This window comes from Pleurodeles waltl, chromosome 3_2 (assembly GCF_031143425.1).
Source record: "Pleurodeles waltl isolate 20211129_DDA chromosome 3_2, aPleWal1.hap1.20221129, whole genome shotgun sequence".
Classification (NCBI taxonomy): Eukaryota; Metazoa; Chordata; class Amphibia; order Caudata; family Salamandridae; genus Pleurodeles; species Pleurodeles waltl.
Window position 1 is genome coordinate 41,144,524 of NC_090441.1, and position 18,032 is coordinate 41,162,555.

General features: G+C 46.7%; 1 protein-coding gene across 3 annotated transcripts in view; it reads right to left on the minus strand.

Annotated features, from left to right (window-relative positions):
- ANKFY1 (ankyrin repeat and FYVE domain containing 1) overlaps positions 1-18,032 on the minus strand; it is a 526,918-nt gene that overhangs the window by 104,940 nt on the left and 403,946 nt on the right. The gene's annotated exons all lie outside the window — the stretch shown is intronic.

Below are 18,032 nucleotides of genomic sequence, written 5' to 3' on the forward strand. Positions count from 1 at the left end.
GGTGTGAGAAGTTCTAAGCAGTAGCTGTGGCTAACCTCCACTAAGACCCACCTGTCTGATATGATTTCCTACCAACAAGGAAGGAAATATTGCAGTCTGCACCCCAGCAGGTGGTGCGTGCAATTTATTATTTTTTTTTTAAGAGGTGGAGACTCATCTACCAAGACCTCCCTTGCCTCAGCTGCCTCAACAGGCACCACAGGTGTATCAGTTCTGTGCCTGTTGGTACTACAACTGCTGCTGCCTCTGGTAGGAAGGATTGGGTCTTGGGAGGGCGTCTTGAGAGTCGGCCCTACACTCTTGTCTCGAAAGGAGCCTTTAGGAGACAAGGTATGAAGGACACCAATTGCTTTGGCAGAATCAGTGACCTTTCTAATCTTTTCTAGCATCTGGTCAACCTGTGGATCAAAATGATGTTCACCAGGTTGAGCACATGCTGACAGCATATGGGTTTAAGCCCAAAATGTGGAGTCATACACGGCATTTGAGGAGGAAATCGGTGTTGGCCCCTTGAGAGGCATTGTTGGCATCATAATTCCTCCACCACCCTTTCCTGAACTCTTCGGGGAGCTGTTTCACTAACTCCTTCATGTCGTACCATTGTGCTCTGCCGTATCAGGAGAGGACGCTGACCTAGTTAGCTACTCTTCAGTAGGTAGTGGCCCCTTCCGCTACCCTCTTTCCCAGCAGCATCTAACTTTTTGCTTGGGTAGGGAAGAGTAGGTCGTGCCCCGAGTATTATCACAGTATGTACCACAAGAGAATCATGGGGACTTGACATCTGATGTAAGCCAGGCCACTGGGAAGGGTTTATATTTTTTCCTCCACCCGGGGCATTACTACCCTTGTCTTGATGGGGTCCTTGAAGGTGTCTGTGGCTGACTTCAACATACTCTTTAGCATAGGGAGGAACTATACCATTCCTTCTGACGAAGACAATGTCTCCATTTAGAAATCTTCTTCCTCTAGGAGGACATGGATGTTTAACTTGCAAAGAATGAGTGCCCCTTGTATCACTACATGATACCCAGTGCTGTTGTGTGGAGGTTATACCCTTACTGGATAGTGACCAAGGTAAGCATCTTGTGGGGATCAACATAGTCATCCCATGGGTCGTTGGTGGGCACTGGATTAAACTGTACATCATATGGACCAGTAGGGTGGAAGGGGCTTTCTTCCCTGTGAAAGGAGTATGAGGAACCCTCTGTGAAATGTAGAGGTTGTGATAGAGCTGGGGAGGTAGTATTTGCAAAAGAGGACGAAAAAGAGGAGACATGTGGGAGGAGGCTGATGCCCCTGTCAGTGCGTTTTTTATGCTTGGTAAGGCTCCAAAGCAGGTTCTTCCTCAAAGATCAGTTTCCTATTCCTAGACAAAGATTCTGAGGGCTTAGGAGGCAGTTTCATGGATATCTTCCCTATTTGGAAATGGATGAACAGTTGTTTCAACTTGCATCCAACTTTTCCTGAAGCCGTTGAAGGAAGGGTTACCTCAAACCGTTGGAATCTGTCATTGAAGTGGGCTTCAACTGCAATGGTGTCCTCGATGTCAACAAGAGTCTATGGACTTGAAGGGGTTTTCAGAGCCAATTGTAGTTTTGATGCATTGTCTTGCCTTGGTGCTGGCATGCAAACGACCCTTGGTCTTGAAGGCCTGTGCAGTATTTTCAGGCTCGACGGCCGTGAAGGGTCAGAGCCTGTTGACAGAAACACTGCAGACTCCGAAGCCTTTTGTTGTTGGCGTCCAGAGCCCACGGGTGGTGGAGGTCCGGAAGGCTCTCAATGCCCTACACCTTTGTGTGCTCTACCTCAACTTGAGAACACTTACCCAATCAGAACACAGCACACGCAGCAACTATGCGCCCCTCAGGCCAGACATCTGGACACGTACTCGCTGGCCAACACTGTGGCCACAGAAGATCGAGGCCCAGCTCCATTTGCTATTAGAACCATTATTTATGACTCCGTAATAACTGTTCACATTGTCAACCAAGAAAGGAATGTTTTTAATTACTTTATGTTACTCAGAGAAATGTATAAAAGCTTACTGCAAACTGATGTATATCGAGAGACAGTCCTCAGACCCCGGTTCTGCAACTGCTCTCCCGGCCATAATGTTTAATTAAACAAACTGTTCCTGTTTTGCCAGATGCCTCTTGTCTTTCGTTTTTAAGGTACATTCTCATCTGAGCAACAGATGCAAGTCCCATTTACAATCCAAATTAGTTGTGTGCCTTCATGTTCATAGACACAATGTCGCTCGTCCTCTGGGAATGTTTTTTTAAGAAAGATTTATTGGCAACGCGTTTTAACCTAAATGGTCTTCCTCACGGCCACAAAAATTATATAAAAACTTGGACATAAGATAGCGTCCTGATCATTTAAACAAAGTATCAAATTGCCGTTACACTGTAAAAACAATTATGATGTTCAAAATTATTTGTATATCTGGAAGGTTAGATTTGCGTGGACTCTTGTGAGAATACCACTAACCTCATTTTAAGAAACAGAGCCTTCTTATTGGCCCAGGGAGCTTTTTTCCTGAGCCAATTCGCTCCTGCAAGGCAAGGGGTGTGTGTGTGTGTGTCCACAGAAGGCCACCATCCTCGGTCCAACATGAAAAAAAAATAAAGCAGTGTTTGCCCCCCTCCTCAGCCCATGTTAGGCCAGGACCCCATCCTCTGGGGCTGGGTACATTAAGTAAGGGGAGGGGGTGCTGCGCCCCCCCTCCCAGGCTGATGGCGCGACCCCATCCTGTGAGACTCAGTAGGTCCCAGGGACCCCATAACCGGGGCCATAAAGAACAAAAAATGGGAGAGACATCATGCAGCCCCTAAACCCCCAGCCCTTAAAAGGCCCCTGCCCACTGATGCAGGTAGGGAAATGCGTTTGCTCCCATCTGGAGGGAGCATTTTTAAATCTCCCACCAGACGGGAGCAAACATGCCTTCCCTGCCCACAGCAGTGCAAGTCTGCTTCCACCCAGGGGAGATTTAAACATGATTCAGCCGGGTGGGAGCAAACCTGTGTTTCAATGCCCGCACTCCTGCTGGCAGGGAAACAGACATTGCTCCCAACAGGAGGGAGCTTGAGGGGCACTGACGGCTCTGTCACTTGATGAGCAGACGGTTGTGTCCGTTGGCCAGCCCCGGGCCCCCAACTATAGGGTTGTGGGTGGTCCTGGTGGGCATCAGTGCACCCTACTGTGGACCAGGGGATGAGGTCCCCATGGCCCAAGAAAGGTAAGGGAGGGAAGCTGCAGGCTCTCTCCCCTTAATTATCGAAATTGGCCTGGGGTTGGGGTCCCTGGGGCCTAATAAAACTTTGGGAGGGGAACTGTGTGGCCCCCTCTAATTAATAATAGAATTCGGCCTGGGGCCCAATAAGGCTTGGGAAGATGGACCACAGAGCTTCCTCCCTATTATTATGACATTTGGCCACAGGCTGGGGTCCTTGGGGGCCACAGTAGGCTTGGGCAAGAGTGTAGCACGGCACCCTCCCCTTAACTAGGGTAAACGGTCCCAGGGTGGGGTCCCTAGGTCCTTTTAAGGCTCGAGGAAGAGGGCAATACCCACCCCTTTAATTAAAATATGGTTGCAGGGGATGGGGAGGGGGCCACTTGCACTCCTCCCTAAATAGTAAGGTGTCTGGCTCAGGGGGATGAGGTCCCCAGGGCCTCTTAAGGCCTGGGTGACGGGGGCAGGTGTGGGGAGCATGCATTTTCTCCCCTTTAATTAAAATATGGCCATGCATGGCGTCTGATTGTAACTGCATTGTTCACTATTCTTGCGGCACTATCAGCGGAATCTAAGGCAGATCTTATTTGATTATTAGTTATCGCCTGACCCTCCTCTACCACTTGCTGAGCTCTTTTCTGGTATTCTTTGGGGAGATGTTGGATAATGTCACTCATCTCGTCCCAATGAGCTTGGTCATATCTTGCAGGGAGGGCCTGAGAGTTTGCTATGCGCCACTGATTGGCAGCTTGTGACGCTACCCTCTTTCCTGCCGCATCGAACTTCTTACTCTCCTTATCTGGAGGTGATGCATCTCCAGATGACTGTGAGTTGGCTCTCTTCCTCACTGTGATGACCACTACCGAGTCTGGGGGCAGCTGCTGGGTGATGAATACTGGGTCTGACCGTGGTGGCTTGTATTTCTTTTCCACTCTTGGTGTTATGGGTTTTCCCTTCACGGGCTCCTGAAAAATCTGTTGGGCATGTTTAAGCATGCCTTGGAGCATAGGCAGACTTTGGTAGGAAGCATGCGTCGAGGACAAGGTATTAAAGAGAAAGTCATCCTCTAATGGCTCTGTGTGCATGCTCACGTTGTGGAATGCAGCAGCCCTAGCCAAGCCCTGAGTGTAGGAGGTGCTATCTTCGGGTGGAGAGGGTTTAGAAGGATAGCATTCCGGGCTATTGTCTGACACAGGGTCATCATAGAGGTCCCATGGGTCTGTATCCTGTTGCGACTGCACAGTGTGTGTGGGTGACTGTGCAGTGGGTGTGGCAAGAGGAGAAATAGTTCTTTGAGGCGAATACGGAGGAGAATGTGCAGGGGAAAACTGACGTGGTGGAGATTTTTCTCTAGGCACCTTAGCCTTTGGCTGCTCAGTGTCTGAACGTCCTTGGAAAGCCAGTTTCCTTTTGAATTTGAGAGGAGGTGCTGTTTGGATTTTCCCAGTATCCTTATGGATCTGTATCCTTGCCTGTGTCTCATCAAACTCCTCCATTTGGTGAAGTTCCTCCTCAAATCTGTGTCTTTCTTTCATTTGTTTTGAAAGTCCATGTTCCTCAGTATATGAGGCTTTTTTTCGGCACCGAAATACCCATGCTGACAGTAGGCCTCGGCTCCGAAAGACTCTTTCGAGGTTTCGACTCAACGAGTTGATGTTGAGTTTTCTCGGACTCAGGCTTCTCGGCTCGAGTCCGAAGACTTCAGCACGGTTTTGTGCTTTTTCGTGCCGAAGGTGTTGCTTGGTCACTGCTTGATTTCTTGTGGGTTGAGCCATGGCCTTCCGGCAGTGGCGTCCCTGAGGCATTTCGTTTTGTCTTGGAGTGACTCTGGGCGTGGGTCGGGGCAGGCGTACTCACGTGCTGGCCTGCTGTGGGTGGTCGGTCTGCATCGGAGTTGTCTGAATCAGAAGCTTGGATGGATATGGCCATCTCCTCTTCCTCAACGTCGAGGTGCTCGGTACTTTTCGACGCCATTTGCAGTCGTCTCACCCTTTGATCCCTCAAGGTCTTCTTCGAAAGGAAGGACCTGCAGGCCTCACAAGTATCCTCTCGGTAGTCCGGTGACAAACACAGATTACAGACCCGGTGCTGATCTGTGTAGGGATACTTGGCGTGGCACTGTGGACAGAATTGGAACGGGGTCCAGCCCATGAGGCTTCAACGCTTTCTGCGGTCGGGCCGACCAGGCCCTGGATGGGCACAGGAGCCCCAAAGGGCAACCGAAAGTGTGTTCCGCCGGTGTCGATGCAAGATGTTTCACGATCGAAAACAATACCGATGATTTTCAGTGAATTTTAGTCTTTTTCCGAATTGAATAACTGGAGCGAAGAGGAACACATCCGAACCCAATGGCGGAAAGAAAACAATATAAGATGGATCAGATGCCCATGTGCAATGGAGCCGAAAGGGAGCAGTCACTCGGGTCCCGTGAGTTGAAAAGACTTCTTCGAAGAAAAACAACTTGTAACACTCCGAGCCCAACACCAGATGGCAGGAACAGTGCACAGCATGTGTATCTGCAGCTACACATGCCACTGAACATATACATATATATATTCACACACACACACATATGGAAAATATCACTTACCCAGTGTACATCTGTTCGTGGCATGTTCTGCTGCAGATTCACATGCTGTGCATATGGATTCCAACATCTAGTGTTGGGCTCGGACTGTTACAAGTTGTTTTCCTTTGAAGAAGTCTGTTTGAGTCATGAGATCGAGTGACTCCTCCACTTCGGTTCCACTGCGCATGGGCATCGACTCCGTTGTCAGATTGTTTTCCCGTCAGAGGGTAAAGGAAGGAGTGATAGAGTATATAGGTATAAAGTAAGAGAAGTCCATGCAAATGTAAATGTATATACAAATGTAGTAACTTAAACAACTACAGGCTTCCGGAGAGGAGGGAGGGTGCATGTGAATCTGCAGCAGAACAAGCCACGAACAGATGTACACTGGGTAAGTGACATTTTCCGTTCCATAGCATGTGAAGCTGCAGATGCACATGCTGTGCATACACTACAAAGCAGTTTGTCCTCCCAAAAAATAGCAGTGGTTAGCCTGTAGGAGTTGAAGTTGTTTGAAATAACGTTCTTAGGACAGCTCCAGCCCCGCGGCCGTCACAATACCGCAGCCGGTATTTTGACCTGGCTTACTGCCGTGGATTTCCAGCGGTAGGAACCGCCATGAAATCCATGGCGGTAAGCACTATCAGTGCCAGGGAATTCCTTCCCTGGCACTGATACGGGTCTCCCCCACCCCCACCCCGACTCCCTCCCCTACACCCCCCACCACCCCTGCCACCCCCCAAAGGTGGCAGGGCACCCCTCCCCACCCCGACCCCCAACATCACATAACTCACACACGACACGCACACAGGCACCACCAACACACACACCGACATACATGCCTACATCCACAGTCACACACGCACACCCATGTACAGACATACACGCACACATCCATACAAACATACATACAGACATACACGCACTCATTCACAAAACACGCAACACCCCCGCATGCATACACGCACTCACACACCCCCTCTACACACACAGACGCACACCCCCATGCACCCACACAACACCCCCCACCCCCCTCCTCTAACGGACGATCAACTTACCTGTTCCGTCGATCCTCCGGGAGGGGAAGGGAGCCATGGGGGCTGCTCCGCCGACACCACACCGCCAACAGAACACCGCCGCGCCGAATCACAGGACGTAATTCGCTGGGCGTTGTTCTGTTGGCGTGGCGGTGGAGCAACCTCCACTTCCCCGCCGCCCGCCAGTATGGCTGTTGGCGGCGCTCCGTCCTAAAAAGGACGGAGAGCAGCCAACAGTCATAATACGCCAAGCAGCAAACCGCCACTACTGGCGGTCTTCCACACGGCGGTGCCTCGGCGGTCTTGTTAAAAGACCGCCGAGGTTGTAATGACCCCCTTTGTGTTCTCGTTTGTTGCGAACAGGTCTATGTTTGGTGTTCCCCACTTTTGAAAGTACTTTTGAAGTACTTGAGGATGAATCTCCTATTTGTGAGTTTGTTGGTGATTCCTGCTGAGGATGTCTGCCAACTGATTGTCTATCCCTGGGATGTACTGTGCTAATAGGTGAATTTGTTTGTGGATTGCCCATTTCCAATTTTTTTGGGCTAGAAGGGACAGTTGGGATGAATGTGTCTCTCCTTGTTTGTTGAGATAATACATGGTTGTCATGTTGTCTGTTTTTATAAGAACATTCTTCTGTGTGAGAAGAGGTTGAAAAGCTTTGAGTGCCAGAAATACCGCTAATAACTCCAAGTGGTTTATATATAGCTGTTTCTGTTTGACATCCCATTGTCCTTGATTGCTGTGATTGTTTAGGTGAGCTCCCCAACCAATCATTGATGCATCTGTTGTAATTATGGTCTGAGGCACAGGGTCCTGAAATGACCGCCCTTTGTTTAGATTGGTAGAATTCCACCACTGAAGGGACGTATATGTTTGGCGGGATATCAAAACTAGATTTTGGAGTTGCCCGTGTGCCTGTGACCATTGTTGTGCGAGGCACTGTTGTAAGGGCTGCATGTTTAATCTTGCGTGTGGAACAATTGCAATGCAAGATGCCATAATTCCTAGTATTTCATGACAAATCTTACAGTGTATTGTTGATTTTGTTGTATTTGTGGAATTACATATGAATTAGGTTCTGAAAAGCTTGTATCCTTTGTGTGTTTGGATATGCTAGAGCTTGTGGAGTATTTAGTATTGCCCCTAAATATGGTTATATTTGTGCTGGTTGAAGGTGTGATTTTTGGTAGTTTATTGAGAACCTAGTGTGTGTGTGTAAGGTTTGTATTATATAACGTGTATGATTCTGGCATTGTGTACGACTGCTTGATTTTATCAGCCAATCGTCTACATATGGAAAGACATGTATATGTTGTCTTCCTAGGTAAGCTGCCACTACTGCCAAGCACTTTGTGAATACTCTTGGCGCTGTTGTTATTCTGAAGGATAACACTTTGAATTGGTAGTGTTTTCCTTGAATGAAAACCTGAGATATTTTCTGTGGGCAGGATGGATGGGCATTTCAAAATACGCATCCTTGAGGTCTAATGCGGTCATAAAATCTTGTTTTTGTAGAAGTGGGATGACATCCTGTAAAGTTACCATGTGAAAATGTTCTGACGGGATGTAAAGATTGAGGGTCCTGAGGTCTAATATTGCCCTGAGGGTGCCATCTTTATTTGGAATTAGAAAACAAAGAATAAACTCTTGTCCCTATCTGAGACTGTGGAACTAACCCTATTGCTTTTTTTAGTAGTAGAGATTGGACCTCTTCTTGTAACAGAAGTGTGTGTTCTGTTGTTAGTTTGGGAAATTTTGGTTGTATAGTTGGAGGGGTGTTTATCAATTCTAGGCAATAACCATTGCGGATAATTGATAGTACCCAGCTGTCTGTGGTAATATTTTGCCAATGTGTGTGGAACTGTTGTAGTCTTCCCCCCACAGTAGAGGTGTGGAGTGGAAGGGAGTGAGGGAAGTCCCTGTTTTGGGTGTGTTGCAGGCTGCTTAGAGGTCTGGAATTTTCCTCTATTTCTGGAGTACTGTCCTCTGTACGTGCCTCTAAAACTAACATGTTGGTACTGTGTTTGGTAGGCTGGTTTTGTTTGAGAGGTTGATGCCTCTGAGGGCTGTGGTCTGAAACCACCTCGAAATTGAGGTTTACGAAATGACTCCCTATGTGGTGTAGAATAGAGTGCACCCATTGCTTTTGCTGTGTCAGAGTCTTTTCATAGTTTCTTGATTACTGTGTCTACCTCTGGGCCAAAAAGATGTTTTTTGTCGAAAGGCATGTTTAACACAGCCTGCTGTATTTCTGGTTTGAATCCAGAAGATCGGAGCCATGCATGTCTACTTATAGTGACTGCTGTGTTGACACTCCCAGCAGCGGTGTCTGCTGCATCTAGGGCAGATCTTATTTGGTTGTTAGTGATGGCTTGCCCTTCCTCCACTACTTGTTGATCCCTTTTTTGGTGTTCTTTGGGGAGAAGCTGTATTATATCTTGCATCTTGCCCAGTGGGCTCTGTCATAACGAGCTAGTAGTGCTTGTGAGTTTGCTATCCTCCACTGGTTTGCTGCTTGGCACACAACTCTTTTCACCGCAGCATCGAATTTCCTGCTCTCCTTATCAGGAGTGGGTGCATCTCCTGAGGACTGACTATTTGCCTTCTTCCTGGCAGCAGTAACTACAACAGAATCAGGTGGTACCTGATGGGTGATATAATCAGGGTCAGATGGTGCACATTTCTATTTCTTTTCTATTCTAGGTGTTATAATGCGTGCCTTTACTAGTTCCTTAAAAATCTGATCTGCATGTTTTACCATGCCTGGGAGCATTGAGAGGCATTGGTACCTAGAATGAGTTGAGGATAAAGTGCTGAATAAAAAATCCTCTTCTAGTGGATGCATGGTAACTCCATGATAGGCTGCAGCCCTAGCTATGACCTGGTTATATACAGTACTATCCTTGGGTGGTGATGGTTTAGAGGGGTAGCTGTCTGGATCATTGCTTGGGATGGGATCAGGGTCATAAAGATCCTATGGATCCATAGTGTTCTGTTGTGAATCATATGAATGAGCAGGTGAATGCACTGGTGTAGGGCTGGTAGGAGGAGAGGTAGGTAGGTGTGGAGAATGAGGAGGAGAAGACTGAGGAGGTGGTGGTTTCTCCTTCTGTTTTGGCACTTTAGCTGGAGGCTGCATAGTGTCCAATTCCTCCTGAAATGCTAGCTTCCTCTTTGTTTTTAAAGGAGGTGCTGTGAGAATTCTCCCCGTTTCTTTATGGATGTGGATCCTGGATTGCCTTTCATCCATAATTTGCAGTATTGGTTCTACCTCCAACTCCTCTTGAGAGGTTTTGTGGCTTTCTTAAAGTTTTTTCGAAAGTCCATGTTCCTCTGTATATTGCCTTTTTCAGCTCCGAAGCATGTTTTTTTCGGGATCGAAAAAGATGAGGATGAGGAAGGTTTCGGCTCCGAAGCAGGTTTTCTTATTTTCGATTCCGAAAATTGGTGCTTACCGGAGTCTGAATCAGAGCTTTTTGTTGTTTCCGAGGTTTTCGGAGGAGTGGCCTTTTTCAGTGCCGAACTGGGGGGTCGGTCACCGACAGTCTTTTTTCGGGCCGAGCCATGGCCTTCTGGCAGTGGCATACCCAAGGCCTTTTGTTGTTTGTTTTGTGAGGGTGCAGGGGCAGACGTACTCACATGTTGTCCGGCTGTGACTGGTCGGTCTTCCTCAGATTCCTGCTCCTACTCCAAATCTCGGACTGAGACTGCTGTCTGCATTAATTGTTCATCTTCTACGTCGAAATGTTCCCCGCTCTTCGACGCCATTTCAAGCCTTCTTGCTCTTCTGTCTCTTAAAGTCTTTTTCGATCGACAGGCCTCACAATTTTCCTCCCGATGGTCTGGAGAAAGGCAGAGGTTGCAAACCAGATGCTGGTCTGTATATGGGTACTTCGCGTGGCACCGAGGGTAAAATTGGAATGGAGACCGATCCATAAGCCTCCCCACGCGGTCGGCCTGACTAGGCCCGAGTTGGGTGCGCGCGCCCCGAAGGGCGAACAAAGTTCTTTCCCGACGGTACTGCTGTGCTGCATCAATGGAAGATTATTAAACCCGATCAACAGGATACCGTCGAAATGAAAGATTTCCGAATCGAAATCTCGGAGCGAGAAGGAAACACGTCTGAATCCGATGGCGGAAAGAAAACAATCTAACAACGGAGTCGATGCCCATGCGAATTGGAACCGAAGAGGAGTCACCCGATCTCGTGACTCGAAGAAAAACAACTTGTAACACTCCGAGCCCAACACTAGAGGTCGGAATCCATATGCACAGCATGTGTATCTGCAGCTACACATGCCATCGAACATATATATGGAAAATGTCACTTACCCAGTGTACATCTGTTCGTGGCATGAGACGCTGCAGATTCACATGCTTTGCACATCCCGCCATCTAGTGTTGGGCTCGGAGTGTTACAAGTTGTTTTTCTTCGAAGAAGTCTTTTCGAGTCACGAGATCGAGGGACTCCTCCCCTTTCGGCTCCATTGCGCATGGGCGTCGACTCCATCTTAGATGGTTTTCCCCGCAGAGGGTGAGGTAGGAGTTGTGTATTATAGTAATAGTGCCCATGCAATGGAGTAAATATGTATGTACATAATGTGGTTTAAAGTGATATATTTACAAATTTACAAATGTTCAAGATCAACTTCGAAACGGCTACAGGCTCCCGGGGAGGCGGGTGGGCGCATGTGAATCTGCAGCGTCTCATGCCACGAACAGATGTACACTGGGTAAGTGACATTTTCCATTCGATGGCATGTGTAGCTGCAGATACACATGCTTTGCATAGACTAGTAAGCAGTTATCTCCCCAAAAGCGGTGGCTCAGCCTGTAGGAGTTGAAGTTGTTTGAAATAAAGTTCGTAGTACTGCTTGTCCTACTGTGGCTTGTTGTGTTGTTAACACATCCACGCAGTAATGTTTGGTGAATGTATGAGGCGTAGACCATGTGGCTGCCTTACATATTTCAGTCATTGGAATGTTTCATAGAAAGGCCATAGTAGCACCTTTCTTCCTAGTTGAATGTGCCTTTGGTGTTTTAGGCAGTTCTCTTTTTGCTTTGAGATAACAGGTTTGAATACATTTGACTATCCATCTGGCAATGCCTTGTTTGGATATTGGATTCCCTGTATGAGGTTTTTGAAAAGCAACTGTAGTGAATCCTAGTTTGTTTTAACGGGATAACAGGAGTTAGCTTAGCAGTAGGCTTGTAAACTCGTGCCTCCGTCACCCAGTGACTTTTAACCTACTTAGCTTGCTCTGTCTTAGTCCATTTAATTATTTATTTCCTTTAAAATGGCGGCCTTGTTTATAGTTAGGCCACTTGTTATGGGTTCTATTATCAGTGTCACTGCGCCAAGGCGTCAAGATCAAGCACGAAAGACAAACATACAGTAGGCATTCACACTTAGGGATTTTCCCTCTCTATACTTTCGAGGGATTGTTGATATTAATTGCCGTCCCAAGCATGCCTGTTATCTATTGTTATGAATAACACTTATGTCAGGGGACCTTGTAGATCTGTATAAATACAACACACTTTTAGACAGATAATCAGAGGGATTCCGACCAGAGGGCATCGCCACCATCGCTGATACCGATGCTGCAGTCATCTTGACGCTGACCCAGTCTTCGTGTCCCCGCGGAGTCTGAGATAGAGACCTCATTCCAAGGTAACGAGGGTTGGGGGCTCCTCTCATGGACACGGCTTTGGCAGATTAGGTTTAAGGAACCCAGCTCTCCTTTTAGGTAGGAGGTTAGACCTATTCTCCTTAGGATATTAGGGCTTATTCCATCTTATACATATACATATATTTCTTTCATATATTGCACAATGGTGGGGGTCTTTATAACAATGACTCTCTTCTTCACAATACTGTTGCTTGGTATATTAATTATCCTAATCATTGCAGTTCATGCAACTTATCACAAATTGCAGTTATGTTGAATAAAAACTATTATAACTTCACTGCATCTGTGTTATTGCCTTTGTTTGTATGAGACATAATAAATCTGTGAGAAAAGGGTCATTTCCGTTTAACCACGACAACCCTGAGAGATCTTACTTTAAGTCCATGCGTAAGCGACTGCTACAAATCACCTTTTACTATTGTGTTTCTGGTGAGGTACTGCTAGTAAGCCGGTAAGGTTTGGACAACAGTTACAACTAGTTGTAGGAAGAAACTTAGTCACCTACAAACGAAAGTACTGTCATCCTGAGACCAGCAGTCTTGCTCAGAGCAAGAGTCCAAACTACGACATGGCGCCACCAATGATGGTGTTTAGGCACTAATTTACGGATACCCTGACTATCACTGTCTCACAGACAACAGGTACCCTCAGTACCATTATATGGAGACGTCCGTGGTCTTTGGGAGAAACCTCCTCGGCCAAACAAGTAACACCTAATTAGGCTGTAGGTTGTTCGAGCTCAAACTCACAAAAGGAAAAAAAACTTCCCCTATTTTTGGTGTTCCGTTTCTCTAAACAACTATGGCTAATACCATAGACATTCCTGCAAATGCTAGACATGCACTTACACAACATTTATTAGCGCATGGCCTTACGGAAGAGGGCGGGGATGTTACTCTAATTATAAAAGCGACTGAGGCCTACCAAACAGAAACATTTTACTGTTGGGTTGCCTTTCCTGAGGCTGACCAACGAACGCACACATTTCACACTTATGACATTGCGGACGTACCCGTAAGATACGAAGCATACCAGTATCATAAAATATCGCTCACATATCAAGAGCATCAGAACTGGTTTGAAGGCGCCCTACCACATGTACTACGACGGGTGAGGCTAGGTCCTTTAAGTAATGAAGGGCCTACATGGCCCATGTTTGCCACATATACACCTCACCCATGCATACAGACTATGCCGATCGTAGATTTAAGAATATTGTATAATGAGTTAGTGGCATTATATAGACGATTGGTTCAGTTCGTAATGCGAACATTGAACACTACACCAGCGCGTCCAGCGCCACCAGTAGCTGGTGGATATCAATTGGCTACTGGGATTAATCCACAAACAGTACATACTATAATGGGTAAAGTGCCCACGGAACGAGAAAAAATACCGTTCTGGATTGCTCAGAAAACAAATCAGCTGGAAGCTGTGTTTCCCCCATACGGGGCAACAGGAGAAACATAGATTGCTCACTATGTGCTTGCCATTCGGGATGGTTCTCTCGGTGGATGAATGTGCCACTTGGGGTACAGTCTTCGCTGCCGTTTATACTACCACATATGGTACCCCTACACTTGCCAATTTACCGGAAGTGTTAAAACAAATACAAAATGAGCATGGGGCTGCACCGGCCCTGGATCTGGGGATGAAATTGATGCGTAACATTGATGCCGTCTCGACGATAATACTAAGTAATATTAAAGGGGAAGCGGTGGCACTGGCAATACGCCAGCGTCTCCGGGAAACTCCACATATGGAACAAGAGGGACAGCTACCGAAAATAATCTCCTATACTAGTATAGGACGGGATGGGTTGGGAGCCAAACCTAAAAAATTGGACATACCAAGTACCGCCCATAAGGAGGGTACGAAGCAAGCACAAGAGGGCTCTAAGAAGCACTGGGACAAACAGAAAGATTTCAAAGACAGGAGAAATAAAAGAGCTGATTCTCCACATCCGGAGTACTCCGAAAGGAGGTATAATCTCAGGAATAGGGATAACATTAGAACTCCAGACAGATATACTGATTCACGTCCCTCTCGTTCCTTTCAGGACGCACCGGATAAACGTAGCGAGAGAGGGGGCCGTCAAGATCGACATCCGGAATATGTGAAAGAAAAGAAAGACTTGCCGCAGTCTACCAGTAAAAAAGAAGAAAAGACTCCTCAACAAAAGCCACAATTTAAAAAGAAAAAAGTGGCAGCACTGACCGTTAAAAATGCCAGTAGTATTGAGAACACTGTTGAGGAACAAGAGGTGGGCATTGACTCTGTTGGACAGCGCGGCAGAGGTCATGATATGTCGCCAGAGTCTGAAAGATCATCTGGATGCGACAGCAACTAGCGATTACATTGCGGTTGAGACGGCGGATGGCCGCGTTCTCCCACCCGATCGGGTTTATGATTTAACAATTCAGATAGAGGGAGACGTGGAATGCATTATTAGTTTAATATTCTGGGATGAACTTACTAGTGATATCCTGTTGGCCGAGAGAGACTGGCCACCTGAACATGTCCGCAAGCTCCCACATGGGGAAGATGTCATTTTGCCTTCTTTCTCCGATCTTGTTCCGGAGGCAGACAAAACAGCCTATGCTGCTGAATGGGCTTTAGCACAGGCACCTGCATTATACCGTAATCATGTAGGTTGGGACAAGAACTCTCCTTGTCATGTTATTCCTGTTCGGTCTACACCACAGCCGCAGCCACAATACCCTGTTAAACATGAAGCGAAAGCTCCAGTGACGGAGATACTGTCACAACTTGAATACCAGGGAGTAATTGAGCCCTGTACATCGGCAATGAATAATCCACTATTTCCTGTTGCGAAACCTGATCATTCATATAGAATAGTGGTTGATTATAGACACTTAAATAGTCATACTCGCACATATGCTATACAAAATTCACACAGCACAGCACTGATAAATAATATAGTGCGTAAGAAATATAAAACTACATTGGATATATCTAATGGGTTTTTCTGCCAGAATTTAGCACATGAAAGTAGGGATCTAAGTGCATTTTCCTTTGGCTCTCAGAAACGCTTTTGTCGTTTACCCCAAGGCTATAAAAACAGCCCAGGACTGTTTTCGGCCCGTGTAACATCAATCTTGCACGAGCTTGATTCCGATGCATTATCCTATGTGGATGACATCTATCTCACAGACGACACCCTCGACATTCATCTTGCAAGGGTCGATCGGAAAATTTTGGGATTTGCAGCCTTCGGCTATAAATTTAATTTTAAGAAGAGCAAGATAGCATTTCTTAGTGTATTGTTCCTAGGATATGAACTATCAAAAGAGGGAAAGAGCCTGGCCCTGTACTTCCTAGAAAAGTGTGCTCAGCTACAGCCTCCAAACACGCTTAAGAAATTACAGTCATTACAGGGTTTCTTTAATTTTGGCAGAACATACATTCCAAATTATGCTGAACGCATCAAACCGCTTTATGACTTAATTCAGCCTAATTTTTCTAGCAGGCGATGGACGATTGAGCACACACACATCCTTAGGGACATACAACGAGACATGCTGGAAGCTAGACACTTGTACACACGTGACAATAAAACAAATTTGGTCATCAGAATAATAGCTGGTGCCCTTGGATTTACCTATGTCACCTTTAATGAGGGTGACACGGTGCCGATAGCATACAAATCACATTTGTACTCCAATGCAGAGAAACGTTTTGCTCCTACTGAAAACATTCTGACAGCAGTTCAGATGGCCGTTATAAAGGAGAGGTCACTTGCCCAGGGGAAGCACATTATTGTTGCCTTAGAGGCTGTCACTAAAGCAAGCGTTCCAAACGCTAAGGCATTACATCCACGCTGGATTCAATGGGCAACGTCTCTGACCACCACTGATGTTGATTATGTGTTTGACCCAAGACTTCAGACGCAAGAATTTCTCCAGTATGAACAGGAGTACCCCGCTCCTCTACACATTTTTCCAATAGACAGTTATGATACCATCATTTATACTGACGGATCGGCACAACCGGCTGTGGTTACTAAACATCAATACTCGGCAGCTTGCGCAGCCGTGTGCGGGGTAATGGAAGACGGAGTTTTCCATCTTCACAATACCTACACTCAGACCTTAGGGGACTGCACAGCCCAGTTGGCCGAGCTTAAGGCTCTTCTTCTAGCGCTCGAACATTCAGAGCCAGAAACACAGACTTTGATTGTCTGTGATTCATATTACTGCGTCCAGTCATACAATGAATATCTCAATCATTGGAAACTGAACGGGTTTAGAGATTCTAAAGGGAACACCATTAAACACAAAATGTTGTGGGGGAGGGTGGCTGATCTTAAGGATAAGCTACCATGTGTCCATGTAGTTCATACATTAGGGCACCAACGTGTAGGAATACACGTTGCCGGCAATACATTGGCTGATGAAGCAGCCAAAGCATCAGTAGCTACGGCTTCTGTGGCTGCAGTGACTTGTTCTCGGACGAGGTTGGATAATGAAATACTGATTGCCGTTAAAGCTTCGGCTGCAGGCAAAACGCTTCCGAAAGGATACCCTACGAACTATACTTATCATATCAGTGCACATAATGTTGCTTTTGCAACAATTCCTGATGTAGGTGATCGAGTGATCCCAAATGAAGACCAAAGATTAGGGCTAATTACAGCTGCACATGAAGGTGTCGCTTCTGCACATGCTGGTATACAGGCCACTATCACCATTCTACAACAACGGTACTGGTGGCCTGGTCTATGCAGACGGACTAAACAGTATGTCCTTTGCTGTGACATTTGTCAGCAGATAAAGGGCTCAAATATCAAACGCCCTCCGCAGACATCTCTCTTAGTGTCAGACAAGCCACTCCATTGTGTATACCTGGACCATTGTGGTCCCTTGCAGCCTGATGGTGCATATAAATACATTTTAGTGGCTGTAGATTCCTGTTCTAGATTCCTGTGGGCATGGCCACAGCGGTCGGCTGACGCCCGGACTGTTATAAAAGATTTGCTGATCTTTATCGGTACATATGCGGTTGCAGCATTCCATTCGGACCAGGGCCCTGCCTTTGCCTCTAAAGCTTTCAGGGACACCATGAGAACGATGGGTGTTGAACTCCATTACTCCTCACCTTACCATCCCGAGGGAAATTTGGTCGTGGAGAGGCGGAATCGTGATCTAAAGAAGTCCTTAACAGCTCGAGTATTAGGTTCAGGCCGCAGTTGGTTACATCACCTGTATGGGGTCCAGAGAGCACTGAATAATCTGCCAAGACGGTCCTTCGGGGGAAAGTCTCCATATGAGGTTCTCTTTGGGACACCTATGTATGTCCCCGATCTAGATGCCCCTGGTATGGTGGCAGCAGAAACACCATTTGACAAAAAAGAACGTCTCGCTGTTTTACAGGAGCTTCAACAATTCCGTGATGATACATCATCTGCAAGTGCTGCCAACTTGGGAATAAGGGAATTGGTGAAAACTTCGACTGGCTGGATTCCTAACGTTGGGGAT